Consider the following 6,706-nt stretch of genomic DNA (forward strand, 5'->3'; position numbering starts at 1 on the left):
ACTACCCTCTCCACTACTGTTCCATCGATTTGGATAGGGGGGTGTTCCCTCTGCTGTTTCCTGAAGTGTACAATCATCTCCTTAGTTTTGTTGACGTTGAGTGTGAGGTTATTTTCCTGACACCACACTCCGAGGGCCCTCACCTCCTCCCTGTAGGCCGTCTCGTCGTTGTTGGTAATCAAGCCTACCACTGTTGTGTCGTCCGTAAACTTGATGATTGAGTTGGAGGCATGCGTGGCCACGCAGTCGTGGGTGAACAGGGAGTACAGGAGAGGGCTCAGAATGCACCCTTGTGGGGCCCCAGTGTTGACGATCAGCGGGGTGGAGATGTTGTTACCTACCCTCACCACCTGGTGGCGGCCCGTCAGGAAGTCCAGTACCCAGTTGCACAGGGCGGGGTCGAGACCCAGGGTTGGAGGGTACTATGGTGTTAAATGCTGAGCTGTAGTCGATGAACAGCATTCTCACATAGGTATTCCTCTTGTCCAGATGGGTTAGGGCAGTGTGTAGTGTGGTTGAGATTGCATCGTCTGTGGACCTATTTGGGCGGTAAGGAAATTGGAGTGGGTCTAGGGTGTCAGGTAGTGTGGAATTGATATGGTCCTTGACTAGTCTCTCAAAGCACTTCATGATGACGGAAGTGAGTGCTATGGGGCGGTAGTCGTTTAGCTCAGTTACCTTAGCTTTCTTGGGAACAGGAACAATGGTGGCCTTCTTGAAGCATGTGGGAACAGCAGACTGGGATAGGGATTGATTGAATATGTCCGTAAACACACCAGCCAGCTGGTCTGTGCATGCTCTGAGGACGCGGCTGGGGATGCCGTCTGGGCCTGCAGCCTTGCGAGGGTTAACACGTTTAAATGTTTTACTCACCTCGGCTGCAGTGAAGGAGAGTCCGCATGTTTTGGTTGCGGGCCGTGTCAGTGGCACTGTATTGTCCTCAAAGCGGGCAAAAAAGTTATTTAGTCTGCCTGGGAGCAAGGCATCCTGGTCCGTGACTGGGCTGGTTTTCTTTTTGTAATCCGTGATTGACTGTAGACCCTGCCACATACCTCTTCTGTCTGAGCCGTTGAATTGCGATTCTACTTTGTCTCTATACTGACGCTTAGCTTGTTTGATTGCCTTGCGGAGGGAATAGCTACACTGTTTGTATTCGGTCATGTTTCCGGTCACCTTGCCCTGATTAAAAGCAGTGGTTCGCGCTTTCAGTTTCACGCGAATGCTGCCATCAATCCACGGTTTCTGGTTTGGGAATGTTTTAATCGTTACTATGGGAACGACATCTTCAACGCACGTTCTAATGAAGTCGCTCACCGAATCAGCGTATTCATCAATGTTGTTGTTTGACGCAATACCAAACATATCCCAGTCCACGTGATGGAAGCAATCTTGGAGCGTGGAATCAGATTGGTCGGACTAGCGTTGAACAGACCTCAGCGTGGGAGCTTCTTGTTTCAGCTTTTGTCTGTAGGCAGGGAGCAACAAAATGGAGTCGTGGTCAACTTTTCCGAAAGGAGGGCGGGGCAGGGCCTTATATGCATCGCGGAAGTTAGAATAGCAATGATCCAAGGTTTTACCAGCCCTGGTTGCGCAATCAATATGCTGATACAATTTAGGGAGTCTTGTTTTCAGATTAGCCTTGTTAAAATCCCCAGCTACAATGAATGCAGCCTCAGGATATGTGGATTCCAGTTTGCAAAGAGTCAACTAAAGTTCGTTCAGAGCCATTGATGTGTCTGCTTGGGGGGGAATATATACGGCTGTGATTATAATCAAAGAGAATTCCCTTGGTAGATAATGCGGTCGACATTTGATTGTGAGGAATTCTAAATCAGGTGAACAGAAGGACTTGAGTTCCTGTATTTTGTTGTGACCACACCACGTCTCGTTAACCATAAAGCATACGCCCCCGCCCCTCTTCTTACCAGAAAGATGTTTGTTTCTGTTGGCGCGATGCGTGGAGAAACCAGCTGGCTGCACCGACTCCGATAGCGTCTCTACCTTGAGCCATGTTTCCGTGAAGCAAAGAACGTTACAGTCCCTAATGTCCCTCTGGAATGCTACCCTTGCTCGGATTTCATCAACCTTGTTGTCAAGAGACTGGACATTGGCGAGTAGAATGCTAGGGAGTGGCGCGCGATGTGCCCGTCTCCGGAGCCTGACCAGGAAACCGCTTCGTTTGCCTCTTTTACAACGTCGTTGTTTTGGGTCGCAGGCTGGGATCCATTCCGTTGTCCTGGGTGGAAGGAAAACACAGGATCCGCTCCGGGAAAGTCATATTCTTGGTCATACTGATGGTGAGTTGACGCTGCTCTTATATTCAGTAGTTCTTCTCGACTGTATGTAATGAAACCTAAGATGACCTGGGGTACCAATGTAAGAAATAAAACGTAAAAAAACAAAAACCTTCAGTTTCCTAGGAACGCGAAGCCGAGGCGGCCATCTCTGTCGGCGCCGGATAACCCCCTAGCATTGAGTGAAACTATAGACAACGTCAAACTGGAATATAGAACAGAAGTACTACGAGCTAAAATAGATTTAAATGATTGAGTGAGAATAGTTTAAGCATAACAAATATAACTGCCAGACCAAGAAACAACAAAGAGTCTGCTCACTGCCTATAATGCAGGTAAAAATAACAAAAGTGAGAGAAAAAAAACAAATAATAAATAGACATTACTCCAGTAGTCCTGTACAGTTAGAACGAAAGTGAAATCACCTAACGTGCTGACCACACACACATACATGTTATTCAGTCATTATTCAGTCACACATAAAACGGTCAACCGAATCATTTCTAGTCGTCTCTCCTCCTTCCAGGCTTTTTCTTCTTTGGACTTTATATGGCAATTGGCATTTAACTTTTATAATAAGGTGTATTACCACAACTGACCGACCGACCTCAGTTCATCTTTCAATCACCCACATGGGTATAACCAATGAGGAGCTGGCACGTGGGTATCTGCTTCTATAAACCGATGAGGAAATGGGAGAGGCAGGATTTTCACCGCGTTCAGCGTCACAAATAGAACTGACTTCTATTTTAGCGCTTGACGCTCGTTGGCGTGTGAGAGCGTCAAGCGCTAAAATAGAAGTCAACACGGTGAAAATCCTGCCTCTCCCATTTCCTCATCGGTTTATAGAAGCACGCCAACGAGCGTCAAGCGCTAAAATAGAAGTCAGTTCTATTTGTGACACTGAACGCGTGCCAGCTCCTCATTGGGCGGCAGGGTAGCCTAGTGGTTCGAGTGTTGGACTAGTAACCGGAAGGTTGCAAGTTCAAACCCCCGAGCTGACATGGTACAAATCTGTCGTTCTGCCCCTGAACAGGCAGTTAACCCACTGCTCCTAGGCAGTCATTGAAAATAAGAATTTGTTCTTAACTGACTTGCCTGGTTAAATAAAGGTAAAATAAATATAAAAAAATTGGTTATACCCATGTGGGTAATTGAAAGATGAACTGAGGTCAGCCGCTTTCCCCTCTTTTTCGTGCTTTTCCATTAGCTGGCCACGGCTTTTCTCATCTTTCTCTGTTTGGTTTTTCTCTTCTTTCTCTGTCTGCTTTCGAGTGGTCTTCAGCTGTCTTCTATTGTTGTCACGTAGGAAGTTTGATTTTTTTGCTGCTTTCCAAGTGGCTTCCCTGTAGATCCATGATGGGAACTGAAGAATGACACCTCCCAGGCTTGGAGTCACCCTGCCTTCTCGTGCCGAGGTTATGTACAGTGTCAATAACATCTGCTAGCTTAGCCTTCTGCTCAGGTAGGACAGCTTGGCAGACTTTGATGGTCTCTTGCCGCATGTTCTCCCCATTTGCTTCAGGAACTCCATACAGTCTCAGATTCCCTCCTCTTCTTAGACAGGCTTTTCGATGTGGGCAACCTTCTACATAACATCCTTGATTTCCATGCATGCAAAATCAAACATTTTTAAGCTCTCGATTTTCATTGCGTTGTCACCGACCATTTTCTCTATGGCATCGGACCTTGTATTGATGAGCCTGGAAAGAGTGGCAATAACATTATTATTGGCAGTGGCATCAGGGCCAAGTTCAAACATGCGTTTCTTGGAAGCTGGAGGTTTGCTTGGAGTTATAGGCAAAGAAGGAAAATCCTTGTCTGACACCGTAAGTGTCATAGAATCTGTCAGGCCAGTATAGTTGTGGCAGTTGTCAATCAAAGCATTTGCCTCCTGTATAACAACGTTGGATGATGCCTGAGCATTGCTAGCTGAGGAGGTAGCCCTAAGATTTCTCTTTTTGTCATCGCGCTGTGACATTTTGAAAAATACAATCTTAAATGACTTGGTGTTTTGGATCCTCCCCGGATCAAATGGAAACTTTCCTAGTGGTTTACTCACGCTGGGTCATCACTAGTTACCACCACCACAAAGTCTGAAACTCTGCCCAAAATTTTGCTTCTAAAATGTGATTTCTTAAAATGTGATTTTAAACCTAATCCTAACCTTAACCCCCCTGCTAACCTTATGCCTAACCCTAACCTTAAATAAAGACCAAAAAGCTCATTTTAGCTTCATACATTTTTGCGATATATAGGCAATTTTGACTTTGTTGGTGAGGTAACTAGTGGAAACCCTCGCACAGTTTGAAGAATAGAAAGAAACATATGTTACAAAACATAAAAATATGTGTTGGCATTCGCCGATTGTCATTGAGTCAACTCTTATGGCATGATTTTTTTTATGCGTCTTGCAGACAAAAGGACCTTTATTGTAGAAAGAAAACTTGGGACGTCTGAAAAGGGGTTGGGATATAAGACTGTCTTTGGATGATAAATGCAGCCACATGGGGAAAAACATTGCTTAAACCTCTTAAACCAACACTTTTTTTAAAAAATTGCCTAAAATGACATACCCAAATCTAACAGCCTGTAGCTCATGACCTTCAAGGATATGCATATTCTTGATACCATTTGAAAGGAAACACTTTGAAGTTTGTGGAAATGTGAAATCAATGTAGGGGAATATAACACATTAGATCTGGTAAAAGATAATTATTTGTTTTTTTGTACCATCCTCTTTGAAATGCAAGAGAAAGGCCATAATGTGTCATTCCAGCACAGGCACAATTTAGATTTTGGCCACTAGATGGCAGCAGTGTATGTGAAACGTTTTAGACTGATCCAATGAACCATTGCATATCTGTTCAAATATATATCTGTTGTATCAAGTCTGCCCAAATGTGGCTAATTGGTTTATTAATACATTTTCAAGTTCATAATTGTGAACTCTCCTCAAACAATGTTAATGTATGGTGTTATTTTACTGTAATAGCTACTGTAAATTGGACGGTGCAGTTAGGTTAACAAAAAATTAAGCTTTCTGCCCATGTCAGATGTCTGTTCAGGGATTTTTTTGTTTGTTACTAACAACCTCATGCTAATCACATTAGCCAACAACCGTCCTGCGGGGGGACACCGATCCTGCGGGGGGACACCGATCCTGTAGAGGTTAAACCATGACACAGAGTTGGGGGTGTTCATTTAATTTGGAATAAGCTTTTATTTTAATATTTAACACTGTAGCAGTAGAAATAGCAATACAGTGCATTCGGAAAGTATTCAGACCCCTTGACCTTTTACACATATTGTTAAGTTACTGCCTTATTCTAAAATGCATTAAACAAATACAAATTCTCATCAATCTACACATAACACCCCATAACGACAAAGTGACAATAGGTTTTTATCCATTTTTGCAAATGTGTATATATATATATATATATAAAATACGTAAATACCTTATTTACATAAGTATTTGCTATGAGATTCGAAATTGAGCTCAGGTGCATCCTGTTTCCATTGATCATCCCTGAGATGTTTCTGCATCTTGATTGGAGTCCACCTGTGGTAATTTCAATTGATTGGACATGATTTGGAAAGGCACACACCTGTTAATATAAGGTCCCACAGTTGATTTCAGAGCAAAAACCAAGCCATGAGGTCGAAGGAATAGTCCTTAGAGCACCAAGACAGGATTGTGTTGAGGCACAGATCTGAGGAATGGTACCAAAACATTTCTGCAGCATTGAAGGTCCCCAATAACACAGTAGCCTCCAATATTTTTAATTTGAAGAACTTTTCAGCAACCAAGACTCTTCCTAGACCTGGCCGCCCAGCCAACCTGAGAAATCGCGGGAGAAGGGCCTTGGTTGAGGAGGTGACCAAAAACCTGATGGTCACTCTGACAGAGCTCTTGAGATCCTCTGTGGAGATGGGAGAACCTTCCAGAAGGACATCAATCTCTTCAGCACTCCACCAATCAGGCCTTTATGGTAGAGTGGCCAGTCGGAAGCCACTCCTCAGTAAAAGGCACATGACAGCCCACTTGGAGTTTGCCAAAAGGAACCTATCAGACCATGATCAACAAGATTCTCTGGTCTGATGAAACCAAGATTGAACTCTTTGGCCTGAATGCCAAGTGCCATATCTGGGGGAAATCTGGCACCATTCCCACGGTGAAGCATGGTGGTGGCAGCTTCATGCTGTGAGGATGTTTTTCAGCGGCAGGGATGAGGAGACTAGTCAGGATCGAGTGAAAGATGAATGGAGCAAAGTACAGAGGGATCCTTGATGAAAGCCTGCTCCAGAGCGCTCAGGACCTCAGATTGGGGCGAAGGTTAACCTTCCAACAGGACATTGACCCTAAGCACACAGCCAAGACAAAGCAGGAGTGGCTTCGGGACAAGTCT

This window comes from Oncorhynchus gorbuscha, linkage group LG20, assembly GCF_021184085.1.
Source record: "Oncorhynchus gorbuscha isolate QuinsamMale2020 ecotype Even-year linkage group LG20, OgorEven_v1.0, whole genome shotgun sequence".
Classification (NCBI taxonomy): Eukaryota; Metazoa; Chordata; class Actinopteri; order Salmoniformes; family Salmonidae; genus Oncorhynchus; species Oncorhynchus gorbuscha.